The following is a 14,112-nucleotide window of genomic DNA, read 5'->3' on the forward strand; positions in this document are numbered from 1 at the left end:
CTGTGGTATATGATGGTGATGGAATATTATTGTGCTGTAAGAAATAACTAGCAGGATGATTTCAGAAAGGCCTGGAAAGACTTGAGGTGAAGTGAGCAGAACCAAGAGAACATTGGACACAGGGACAACAATATTGTTTAATGAAGAACTGTGAATGATTTGACTATTCACAATGCAATGATTCAAGACAACCCCAAAGGACTAATGATGAAGTATAATATCTGCCTCCAAAGGAAGAACTGATATTACTTCAATACAGACTGAAGCATGCTATTTTTCCACTTTATTTCTTTCATTTTTTATTTGAGTTTTCTTATACAAAATGACTAATATGGTAATGTTTTACACAATTGTACACGTATAAACTATATCTGATTGCTTACTGCCTTACTGTGGGAGGGGGAAGGGAAAGGAGGGAAGGAAGGATAGATAGAATTTGGAACTCAAAATTATAAATAAAAATGTTTATTAAAAAAAATTTTTTAAAGAAAGAAATCAGGGCTTCCTGACTCCAACTACACCTCCTAGCAGCATTAGAGAAATATTTTGTGTAAAAATATATCTTTATAGGAAGAGGTTTAAAGAAATAAACAGTAGGAGACATTTAGATACTTTTTTTTTAACAGTCCTTAGTTGACAACCCTAAATTTAGAGACTGAAGGTAACTTAGAGGTCATTGAGTCCTACACCTTTGATTTGTTTTTTTGTTTTTTAATATTTATTTATTTCATTAAATATTTTCCCAATTACATATAAAATTTTAACATTCTTTAAAAAAAAAATTAAGTTCCAAATTTTCTCCTTTCCTCTTGTCCTTTCCCCACCCAAAGAAAGAGGATATCAATTATGCATGTGAAGTCACACAGAATTTATTTCCATATTAGCCATGTTGCAAAAGAAAACATACATGAACCCAAGAAAGATAAAGAAAGTAAAAAAAATTTGCTTCAATCTGTAATCATAGTTCATCTGTTCTCTCTGGAGGTGGATAGCATTGTTCTTCATGGATCCTCTGGGATTGGCTTGGATCATTGTCTTGATCAGAGTAGCTACGTCTTTCCCAGTTGGTCATCCTTACAACATTGCTGTTACTGCAACACTTTCGATTTGGTAAATTCTGTAAATCAGAATATAGGGACCTGAAAGGTTGTGTCTTGCCTAGGGTCATCCAGCTGCCAAGTGTCTGACGTGAGTGGAACTCACTACTGAATGTTTTCTTCTTTATAACTCTTGACTCTTTCCCTACAGGTAAGATTTTTGTTGTTCAGTTCTTTTTCAGTTGTATACAGCTCTTTGTGACCCCATTTGGGGTTTTCTTGGCAAAGATACTGGAGTGCTTTGCCATTTCCTTCTCATTTGACAAATGAGGAAACTGAGGCAAACAGGGTTAAGTGCCTTGCCCAGGGTCACACAGCTAGTAAATGTCTGAGGCCAGATTTGAACTCAGGAAGATGAGTCTTCTTGAGTCCAGGCCCAGCACTCCATCCACTGTGCCACCTAATTGCCCACACCTAAGACAGGATGTGTATATTCTGATGGGCATCTCACATGCAGTCAATAAGTATTTATTAAACACTTATTGGATGCCAAGTGCTATGGATACAAAGAAGGACAAAAACAGTTTGTACCTCAAGGAGCTTACATTTTAATTGGAGATACAAACTGAGATATATAGATAGATAAGAGATAGATTGATAAGTAGATATAGATAGGTAGATAGATGATAGGTAGATATGTATACACATGGATAGATGATAGAAGATAGATGGATGGATGGATGGAAGGATGGAAGGATGGATGAAGGATGGATAGATAGATAGATAGATAGATAGATAGATAGATAGATAGATAGATAGATAGATAGATAGATAGATGATAGATGTCAGGACTAAGTGATTAAATCTTTACTTCCACATAGAATATTACTTCAAGGCCCCATTCCCTTACCTTTCTTCCAGCAGGTGAGTTTTCATTGCTGGTAAGGGGCTACTTACTTTTCTGGGCTTTTTCATTTTAAAGATGAGATTACTGAGTCTGAGAGGGAATAAATGGCTTTCCTAAGGTTGCCCAGCTTGTAAATGTCTAAGGAGGGATTCAAATCCAGCTCTACTTGGCTCCAAGTCCTACAGTCTAGCCCCTATTCCAAGTTTCCTGGAAGTGATGGTGAAGTTGCCTGCCCCTGAATTCTGCTGGTCTCTAAGGCTCTGGCCCCAGGAAGCATCTCCAGGAAGTCTCCCCTGGACAGTGCCAGCTGTCCTTCATGCCTTGTAATGTCCCATCCTCTTCACTAAACTTAAGTAGGGAGGCAGCGTGAAAGAGCCAGGAGAGTTATCTTTGGAAGTTGTGGGTTCAAGTCTCACCTTTGAGAGGTACTAGCTATGTGACCACAGGCAAATCAACTAATCTCTCATTGCATCCCTCATGAACTCTCCAAGAGTATGCTAATTCCTGCCTTCTCTCTCTCCTCACTCCAGTCCACCACCTCAAACAACTTGCCAAAGAGATAGTTCCAAGGCAAAGATCTGACCTAATCACTTCTACCCCATATGTACCCATAGCCAGCTCCCTATTGCCTCTGGACAATCTATAAAGGCTCCTGTAATTTCTGGCTCCAGCCTACTTTCCCTACTTCCACTCTTTCATGCAGTCTGTGGTCCAAGAAAACTGGCCTGCTAGCGTCATTCATCTACTACATCACATCTCCATCTCTAGTCCCCATGCTTTCTCTCCTCTGCCACTTGGAATCCCTCCCTTTCTTCAGAGCTGAGCTCAGGAGACACCCTCCTGTGGGATGTTATTCCTGATCCCCATCAAATGCTGGTAACCAATGTCTCCCCCTCCCCCCACCATGAAATTAACATTTATTTTGTATGTATCTTTCATTTACTTGTATGTTTACATGTTTCTCTATTAGAATGGAAGTTATTTGAAGACAGAACCTTTACTTTTTGTTTTTATTTCCCCAGTGCTTAGAACAGTTCCCTGGTACATAGTGGGGATAGGAATTAGACCTCTAATTTCATTGGTATGGGGAACTCTCATGGAAAAAAACCAAAAACCTCCCTATTCCAGAGGTTCTTCATCCAGGGTCCATAGGGATCTATAGATGTTTTTGTTTTGTTTTTCTTGTCCTGGCTTCTAGTCCTATCTCTGTTGTTGTTTCTCCTTCATTCTCAAAGAGGACCATGAATGACATCAAAGTGATGTCATGACTTATACTGAATTGGATTTAAGTGAGGGAAGACTGTACAAGGTCACCCATCTCACTTTCTTCTCCGGAGCCATGTAGGTCCAGTGGCAAGATATGTATCAGGAAGACTGGAGATAGCCCTGGATGTTTAAGGCAATTGGGGTTAAGTGACTTGCCCAGGGTCACACAGCTGGTAAGTGTTAGAGATGAGATTTTAATTCAGGTCCTCCGAACTTCAAGGCCAGTGCTCTACCCATTGAGCCACCTGGATGTCATGGGGTCTATAGCTAGATTTCAGGGGATATGGGAAAAAAACATTTTATCTTTATTTTTTAGTAAGTTCTGAGACTTAGAATCCGCGTTGTGTTAAGGATAAGAAAAAAGGCAAATGATAGTCTTTGCTCTTAAGGGGCTCACAGAAACAGTCTGAGAAAGGGGTCCATATAGATGGCATAGTGGATAGAGAGCTGGGCTTGGAATCAGGAAGACCAAAGTTCAAATTCTGTCTCAGACTCTTACTAGCAGTGGAAACCTGGGTAAGTCACTTAACTTCTGTCTGCTTCGATTTCCCCATCTGTAAAACAAGGATATTAATAGCATCTAACTCTCCAGAGCAAATGAGATAACATCACTTTGCAAACCTTAACATGCTCTAAGTCATTCACTTCGTGTATATATGTATATAAAAAGTGTTTACACCCCCCCAAAAAACCCCAATGAGATGAAATGTTCCCCCTAGCTAACCATCCCCCTAGTAAGAGGTGGGCCACCTCCGAGACAAAATTTTGAGTGGCAAAAACTTTAACTTTTATCAGAATTATCTTCTAAAAGGGCCAGTTCTTTTTTTTTTTTTTTCCAAACAAACCTCCCCTCTTCCCAAGTTTCCTGTTACTGTTGAAGATACTGCCAGGCGTACTTAAAATTCCATCCTAAGGCTCAAAATCTGTGGTAACTTCAACTCCTCACTTGTGCTCACCCCACATATCTAATCCTCTGAATATCATGGTTTCTGCACTTTCCCTCCCTCCCTCCATTCACATCATCTGTAACCCTAGCTCAGGCCCTGGATCCCTTGTCCCAACTATTGCAAGAGTGTTCTAGGGGCAGCTAGGTGGCACAGTGGATAAAGCACTGGCCCTGGATTCAGAAGGACCTGAGTTCAAATCTGATCTCAGACACTTGACATTTACTAACTATGTGACCTTGGGCAAGTCACTTAACCCCCATTGCCCCACCAAAAAAAAAAAAAAAAGAGTGTTGGGGGCAGCTGGGTGGCATAGTGGATAAAAGCACTGGCCCTGGATTTAGGAGTACCTGAATTCAAATCCGGCCTCAGACACTTGACACTTAGTAGCTGTGTGACCCTGGGCAAGTCACTTAACCCCCATTGCCCCAGAAAAAAAAAAAAAAGAAAAAAAAGAGTGTTATAAGGGCTTCCAATGCATGGAGTCTCTCCTCATTCCAATCCATCTACTGCCCCTAAGTGGGTGATTTTTTTTTTTAAAGGGTAGGTTTGATCATGTCATTCCTCTGCTCCTTAAGCCCCAGTGGCTCCCTATGGCCTCAAGGATCAAATAGAAACCTTTCTCTACAAACTCCAAGATCCATCAGTACTGACCTTAATTGCATTTCCTTGAATACAAGACTTCTCTCCATTAAAACTTTTTCACCAGTTGTCTTCCATGCCTCAAATCCTCTGCCCCTTAAGTAAATATTTAAATAAATGTAGAATAAAAACTTAGAAAACAGTGACTACAAAGTAAATACATCCAAGTTAGTTTGGGATGGAAGGCACTTAGTCTTTGGGCTGAGAGGGAGGGGTGTGATTAATCAAGTCCTGAAGTTTGGTTTTGAGCCCAGGCACCAGAGCAGGATATCATCCCTACCCCCAGCCCAATGGTGATGGCTGGCCGGAAAGAAAGCAAATTCTTCATCCTTGCAGTAATGGGTGAGGACCCTGGGCTGTTTCTTGCCTCTCCTCTGTCCTGTGAGGGTGAAGCTGTCATGAAGGCACAGCAGTCCTCCTTGCTGTCCTTTCTTCCAATTATCAAATTATCCCATGGACAAAAGGTATTTGGTCCTTGGGAGCCCCTCTCAGTTTGTGGTAGGACTAATTCATTAGCAGGGCTCCCAGAGGAATGTGGCCAACATTCCCTCTAATTGGACCTGACGGCTCAAGAATGACTCCGGCCCCTGTCCAGATCACACTGTCACTTATGGGGCATAATAAACAGCTACCCAGGCTCCTGGATCTACAGGGAAACGGGCCCCAGTAATGAACTTGGAAGGCTCGTTGTTGTCTGGGAAAAGGCAAAGAGAAAGAAAGAAAGAAAAAAAGAAAGAGAGAGAGAGAGAGAGAGAGAGAGAGAGAGAGAAAGAAAGAAAGAAAAGAAAAAAACCACTGCACAGTTTGGCTATTGTCAGAGGGCTCAATTATGAGTTCCTTCTGGTTTGACAGTAAAAGGAAGAAAGAAAGGCCAAGGTGGCAGGGAAGGCTAAGGGGGTAGAAGTGATTTTGAAAAGAGGAGGACCGCACTGGAGGAGAAGCCTGGCAGTCTTTGCAACAGAATCTGAGCTCACCACACTTACCAGGTCAGTGACAGTCACTGGGAGGGCAAGGTTCACCTGGTGTCACTGATCCGTCCTTCTTCCCATTGAACCACCCATTCTGAGATACTGTCAAATCCTAAAATCTTGGAGCTGGAAGAAGACTTAAGGATCAGTTAAGTTAATGATCCTCCATCCTCATAATTTTACTAATTAGGAAACTGAGGCTCAGAGAGAATCATAGGATTTAGTTAGGTCAAGTCAGCAAGCATTTATTGTTTACTGTGTGCCAGGCACAGTGCTAAGCACAGGAATAAAATACAAGCAGAAAAAAAGTCCCTGCCCACAAGAGGATTATATTCTAATAGGGGAAGAGATCTTAGAGAGATCTTAGACAGCCTCTATTGGAAAGGTTCTTAACTTAATGCCATTAAGTTTTTTTTAAAAATATTTACATATTTATTTTTTTAAACATTTATTCTTTCCAATATATTTTTATTTAGTTAGTTAAATATTTATCAATTACATTTAAAAATTTTAACATCCTTTTTTTTTTTTTTGCAGGGCAATGAAGGTTAAATGATTTGCCCAGGGTCACACAGCTAGTTTCAAGTGTCTGAGGCTGGATTTGAACTCAGGTCCTCCTGAATCCAGGGCCAGTGCTATAGCCACTACACCACCTAGCTGCCCCCAACAACCATTTTTAAATTATGAGATCCAAATTCTCTCCCTCCCTCCAGTCCCCCCCCACACACATTAAGAAGGCAAACAATATGATACCCATTTTATATATGAAATCATAGAAAACATATTTCCATATTATCCATGTTGCAAAAAAAATAAAAAGCAAGATAAATACAATTAAAAAGTAAGCTTTAGTCTGTACTCAGAATTACATTTTTCATGATGAGTCCTTTGGAATTGCCTTAATCACAGTAACCAAATATTTCACAGTTGATCATTACTATATTGCCGTTACTATGAACAATGTTCTCCTGGTGGTTCTGTTTACTTCACTTTGCATCAGTTCATCTTCCCAGGTTTTTCTGAAACCATTCCCCTCTTCATTTCTTACAACATAGTAAAATTTCATCACAATTATATGTCATAACTTGCACAGTTTTATAGCCCTTTGGACGTAGTTTTGTGAGAAAATAATGGGCTTTGGAATGCCCAAAGGCAAGGGGATTGAGTGGGTTGATTGGATTGACTGAGGTTGACTGACTTAGCTGATTAACTCATATAAAGTTAACTCAATTAAAACCACATCTGGGGGCAGCTAGGTGGTGCAATGGATAAAGCACCGGCCCTGGATTCAGGAGTACCTGAGTTCAAATCCGGCCTTAGACACTTGACACTTACTAGCTGTGTGACCCTGGGCAAGTCACTTAAACCCCATTGCCCTACAAACCGCCCCCCCCAAAACCCCACATCTGCCTGGCCCTCAAGAGGGTGTGTCCTCAGAGGCTGTAGACTCTGACCTCAACACAGGACCCCCCTCAAGTCCAGTGAACCAATGGATTTGGGTGATGCTAGCCAATGAGCTTGAAGCAGTGTGGAAGGACAGCTTCTCCTCCAGACGCAGGGAAAGCTGATACTCTCAGTTTCTTTCAAACAGGCTCCTGGTGGAGGACTTGAGGAAGAAGCAGGCCAGGCTGGAGCTCTAGGCTAGATAGGTCTTTTCTTAACTTTCTGACCCAGTTGTTCTCTTTTTACAAATACCTGGTATGCTTTAATAAATGCTTAATGCCCCCAAATGGTGCTAAAGCTTCTAATTTATAAATAACAAATATATTAGAAACCCCAGCTAATTTTCCCCAAACTTGGGATAGAAATAAGGTGACCACACATTTAGTTTTCCTCATCACAGTTCCAAATTCATGAACTTATCTAATTTTTTTTATAATTGTATTTTAATACAGCGTTTCCTTTGTAATCCTATGTAGTTTATTTTATGCATTTTAAAACGTTATTCTGAGAAGGGGTTCATGACATAAAAAAGGTGATCAAGGGTGATCATCTGGAAAGTTGGTGAATCTTTGATCAGTTTTCTTAAACACTACCATCATCATAAAACATTTATTCAATACCTCACTGTGTTGGATGCTTTGCTAGGAGCATTTAGAGGAACTTAGATCCACTTCCTCCTTACAAGAGCTTGCAATCCAAAAGAGGGAATAGCAGTTCCAATATTACCTTGCTCACATGCTCATTTTTTCTCAATCTCTTTCTTCAAGGTTTGGATGCTATTATTATCCCCATTTTTTAGGTGAAGAAACTAAAGCAGTCAGAGGTGATGTGACTTGTCCAGGGTCACATAGCTAGTAAGTGTTCAAACCCAAGATGTAGTCTTCATAGGGAATTCCACGGTTATACAAAGACCTATAGGGGGGCAGCTAGGTGGCACAGTGGATAAAGCACTGGCCCTGGATTCAGGAGGACCTGAGTTCAAATCCAGCCTCAGATACTTGACACCTACTAGCTGTGTGACCCTGGGCAAGTCACTTAACCCTCATTGCCCTGTCCCCCCCTCTCCCCCAAAAAAGACTTATAGGAGGGAACTTCGTAATTGATCATCTTAAAGGGTCACCTCTTTTTTCAAACTTTGAGTCCATTTGTGCAACCCCTATCTCCAGCTTCTCCTTTATCCCACTTGTAGATTCTGAGGGCACAAATATAGCATTCCTGGATTCTCTTTCCTCATTGCTCCCCTGATACTAGAATAACTCCATGGTACCCAGGGTGTAGATAATCTTGTGAACCAGCTACACACCTAAAGGTTGTGGGTGCTCACTCTGAATGCAACCTTAATCCTCTCCCTCACCTCCCTTAATCAAAGTTCACACTAAGGGTAAATACAACCCTTTAGGATTTAACCAACTCTGAAAGAATCCACATACAAACACAGCAGTACAGACTCGTGCCTGTTCAGTTTCCATTCTCACTCCATACATACACTCTGCCTTATCACATACTTGGCCCACTATTCACTCTTTCTACCATCCCCTTACTCTCATTCCCTATATCTGTTTAACAGCTGCTCCATACTGTGACATCACCCACCTGGTTTTCTAGCCTCAACTATGCTGCCAACTACCTGCATCAGAAGATTTTGACTGCTCTTCTGTTACCTGAGGTGGGGGTGTGAGGAATACACAACAACCAGCAGTCGTAAGCCTTTCTCGATTCAGTCTCACAGCTGTTCCCACTTTGTACTCTGAGAATGAACACATCTCTTGGCCTCTTTGAAGAAGTCTTCAGTTTCATTAAGGGTGTCTCTATATATTTCCAGTTCAATAAAACAATTTTCCCATTAGAATTTAATTTCATGGTCTGTCTGAAACTATATGTCCTAATTGGTTTTATTGGTAGTTCAGGAAATCATTAGAAGAGAAGCTAAAATGATGAACTAATGTGAACAAATTCCATTCGACCTTTGATTATAATTTGTTTTAAAGCAATAATATGCTCAAGTGACTAATGTATTTGAAGGGAGGGATGGTTTGCCTCAGTTATTATATTTCATAGTCCTAGGTTACTGAGAATTTTTTCAAACAGTGAGCTTTTTACCAGGAAAACCATACATTATCATTTATTTTCCAGTAGACTCATGTCCAAGTTGATTTGAATGTTTTCCTGCTAGGAAGAGTCTCCAACAAACATTTGTTACTAAAGGGCTTATCACTTTGCTGGGCTTAATAAGTACGCTGTGGAACTCTATGCCTAGACTTGGAATAGACACTAGGGATACATAGATAAAAACCATGCTTGCCTTCAAGGAGCTTACATTCAGCTGAAGTGGGCTGGCAGAGGGATAGTCTTCTTTTTCATTAAAGTCCCATTTTTTCCACTGAAAGATAATGCTGAGTTTTGCTGGGTAGGTGATTCTTGGTTGTAATCCCATTTCCTTTGCTCTTTGGAATATCATATCCCATGCCCTCCAGCCCTTTAATGTAGAAGTTGCTAGATCTTATGCTATCCTGACTGGGGCTCCACAGTACTTGAATTCTTTCTTTTTGGCAGCTTGAAATATTTTCTCCTTCACCTGAGAGCTCTGGAATTTGGCTATAATATTCCTAGGAGTTTTTTTTTGGGGGGGGAATCTCTTTCTGGAGGTGATTGGTAGATTCTTTCAATTTCTATTTTAGCTTCTTCTTCTAGAATTTCAGGGCAATTTTCCCTGAGAATATCTTGGAAGATGGTGTCTAAGCTCTTTCCTCGATCATGGTTTTCAGGTAGACCAATAATTTTCAAATTATCTCTCCTGGACCTATTTTCCAGGTCAGCAGTTTTTCCCAGAAGATATTTCACATTGCCCTCTATTTTTTTATTCATTTGGATTTGCTTTATTGTGTCTTGGTTTCTCATAAAGTCATTTGCTTCCATTTGTTCAATCCTAATTCTTAGGCAATTATTTTCATCAGAGAGCTTTTGTACCTCCTATTCCATTTGACTTTTCAAGCTGTTGACTTTTTTCTCATGTCTTTCCTGCATCCCCCTCATTTCTCTTTTCATTTTTTCCTCTACCTCTCTAACTTTATCTTCAAAGTCCTTTTTGAGCACCTCTATGGCCTGAGACCAATTTGTATTTTTCTTGGAAGCTTTAGATATAGGGGCCCTGATGTTGACATCTTCCTCTGAGGGTGCCCCTTGGTCTTCCTTGTTACTGAAGAAACTTTCTATGGTCCTCACCTTTCTCTGTTGGTTCATCTTGCCTTTCTTTTACTAGACTTTTAGCTCCTTAAAGTGGGGCACTGTGTCCAGGCTGCAGTATCCCAAGCTTAAGAAGTCCCAGGTGGTATGATTTAAGGAGAATCAGGTTCTTCCCTCGCTGGGCTTTCCTGGTCCTAGATGACCCCAGACCAACTTGCTAATCAACCAGCTTTGTTTGTTATGGTTGTTAGCTCTGAAGATCCTGTGCCCCTCCCCCACCTGGGCCACTGCTACTCAAGCCTACCTCCTGGTTCTCAGCAGGGGTGTCAAATCCAAGTTCTGCCTTAGCACCAGCATAGACCCCTGTAGTCTCTCCCCCTCCCTGGGCTCAGTCTACTCACCAGACTGTGAGCTTAGTTCCAGACGACACTGGTGCTTCAGCTGATTCAGAGGCTCTGGGGGTCTCCTTCTCTGGTGAGGCCTTCCTGGGACTGGTTTTGTGTCAGGGTGACTGTGGGGTTGGGCCTGACTCCTGTATCAGCACAGCAGCTCCCTCCTTCTGACCTTCCAAGCTGTTCTTGGTTAGAAGATGATTTCATCACATTCTTCTGTGAGTTTTGCTGCTCTGGCCATTTTCTTATGGCGTTATTTGGATGTTTTTTGGAGTGATCGTGTTGGCAGAGGGATAAAAGGTAATTTGAAAAGGAAGATAACAGAGAGAAGACGGAGAAATCAAGGAAAGGCTTGAGTTGGAGCAGTCTTGAAAGAAACTAGGGATTCTAAGAGGCAGAGAGGAGGAGGGAGAATATTTCAGGCATGGAAGACAGCCTGTGCAAGGGTCTGGAGCCTGGAGATAGAATGTCAAGTGTGAGGAACAGGCAGTAAGTTGGTTTGGTTAGAACATAGAGTGTGTTGAAGGGGGTTAATAATAAACACATCCCCAGAGTTAGGCTGAAAACCAACCGGGGAGGGTTTTAAAAACCAGGCTGAGTTTGTATTTTTTCCCTTGAAGTTTCCTCATCTGTAAAGTGATGGAGATGGATTGGAGGATGTCTAAGGTCCTTTCCTAAAGCTAATAATCTATGAGCCTATGATCCTTAATGAATGGGAAGAGACCAAAGTCAACAACTGAACAGCTGTGGTGTACTCAGTACTGATTTAGGTTCAGCTGGGGACATAAGAGAAGCTAAAGATCCCTAAAGAATAAACAATCAGGAGCAGCTAGGTGGCACAGTGGATAAAGCACTGGCCCTGGAGTCTGGAGGACCTGAGTTCAAATCCAGCCTCAGATACTTGACACTTAACTAGCCATGTGACCCTGGGCAAGTCACTTAACCCTCATTGCCTCACCAAAAAAAAAAAAAATTGAGCTCTCAAAAAAAAAATCAGATTGGAAGTACTCACTCTGCACTCTGCTAGGCAGTTAAAAAGAATAGAACAAGATGGTACTATTCTGGTTTTTTGTTTCTGTTTTTTTTGTTGTTGTTGTTGTTCTAAACCCTGGACCTGTAGTTTCATTGGTCTAAAAGAATCCCCTCTACCAACATAAACAGATTAAACAACACCTCTGCAATTTATGGTCTTCTGTCACAAGAACATATAGAAGTTAAGGTCCAGCACGACATAGCTACTATATGCCAGGACATGAGTTGAATTCTTCCTGATTCTAAGACCAGCTCTCAATCTGTCATGTCCAGCTGCCTTCCATTAAATTCAGCTCAACAAACATTGGTTTTGTTTTCCATGACTTCATATTTGCTATGTGTTTTGTACTTTTTGCCTTTGCTTGGGACAGTGAAGGAAGGGAGCAAATCTAGAGTTGAATATACAATAAAATCGAATTATAAAACAAAAACAAAAACGCAACACCAAACATTTGTCATATGCCAGCTGAATGTAGAACGCTGTGCTAGATGCTGGAGGAAGACATCACTCTATCAGAAATATACTCTCTAATCTCATAGAGCTTCCAGTCTGGTAGTAGGGACAAGACATCCCTGCATCATCAGGGTACAGGCTGAAACAGCTACAAGTAAAGATCAGTGTCTGGAAGTAGTCAAGGAAGGAAGTATTGGAAAAAGTGGATCTCAAAAGAGTAATGATCGGGCAGCTAGGTGGCGCAGTGGATAAAGCACCGGCCCTGGATTCAGGAGGACCCGAGTTCAAAGCCAGCCTCAGACACTTGACACTTACTAGCTGTGTGACCCTGGGCAAGTCACTTAACCCTCATTGCCCCGCAAAAAAAAAAAAGAGTAATGATCTAGGAATCAGAAGGGAAGATGGGTAGAAGTTATCTAGGAAGAGAGGAGGAAATCCTGGGTTGGGGGAGTAGCATGTCATATATGGGGAACATGGAAGATGAGATCAAGTGGACAAGACTGAATGGTTTATCTTGGAGAAGAGGGGAAGAATCAAGACATTGAGTAGATGTGTAGTTAGAATGAGGAGAGCAGCAAGGAGCAGAAGAATGTCTTCTGGTTTCATTTCTGCCACTTAGGAGACATAGTTCCATGGAAAGTCACTTCATTTCTCGGGATCTCAGTTTCTAAATCTGTAAAATGAGAATGATAAAGCTTCCTGACAATTAGAGCTATTCAGAAGTGGAAATGATGGTTAAGTTGATTGAGCCACTGTATCCAGTCCAGCCAAAGCTTAACCTTCTAATGTCTGAAGTGCCTCATTGGATTTCCCACATCATCGTAGCAGGTCAAGCATGACTGTTGATGATAACTTGACATCTCACACTCTTGAATGACATATTAGGACCCAATTAACCTGCCCCAGTGGGTCCATGTTGAGACAAATGGCTTCTTTATGCCCAGTTTATAATGTTTATTTTCTTTTTTGTTTGTTTTTGTGTTTTTTTTTTTGCAGGGCAGTGAGGGTTAAGTGACTTGCCCAGGGTCACACAGCTAATAAATGTCTAGTATCTAAGGTTGGATTTGAACTCAGGTACTCCTGAATCCAGGGCTGGTGCTTTATCCACTGTTCCACCTGGCTGCCCCCCCCCATGTTTCTTTTCTTTTTGTTTTTTAGCTCTTTTAAAATAATGTTTATTTTCAAAGGGGAAAAAAGGGAAAGAGGAAGCTCATTTGGGGGGATAATTAGCCTAATGAGCTGCTCCAGGTAAGACTTTGAAGTTCTGATTATCTAAGTCATGGCATTTTAGGATTTAAGCCTAGAAGGGGCTACCCAATCCAAAAACTTTATTTTAAAGATAAGGAAAAGGACCCATAGAAATAAAGCTACCTGCCCAAAGTCCCAGAAACCGAAAGCCTTAGATCCTTGTTAAGGTCATTGGGGTTTCATAGATTTATAGTAGATCTGGAAGGGACTCCGGAAGGGATCTGGTCGAGCCCCATCATTTTACAGATTTTTGCAGGACCTGGTATGGTTAAGTCACTCTCCCAAGGTTAGAAAGGTAATAAGCAAGCATTGGAGATAAGTACGGTTTGGACCCAGCTCCTTTTGCTTCTTCCTTTCAAACTTCTCTCTTCCCAATTCCTTCAGTCAGACCTAATACCTAGAGTTTATTATTTATTTTGATTCCCTTTTATTATTCATAACAATGGGGGAAGTGATATCTGTCTTTTTTTGGGGGGGGAGGGCAATGAGGGTTAAGTGACTTGCCCAGGGTCACACAGCTAGTAAGTGTCAAGTGTCTGAGGCCGGATTTGAACTCAAAAGTCCTCCTGAATCCAGGGCCCCGTACTTTATCCACT

The sequence above is a fragment of the Dromiciops gliroides genome, chromosome 2, assembly GCF_019393635.1.
Source record: "Dromiciops gliroides isolate mDroGli1 chromosome 2, mDroGli1.pri, whole genome shotgun sequence".
In the NCBI taxonomy this organism is placed as follows: domain Eukaryota; kingdom Metazoa; phylum Chordata; class Mammalia; order Microbiotheria; family Microbiotheriidae; genus Dromiciops; species Dromiciops gliroides.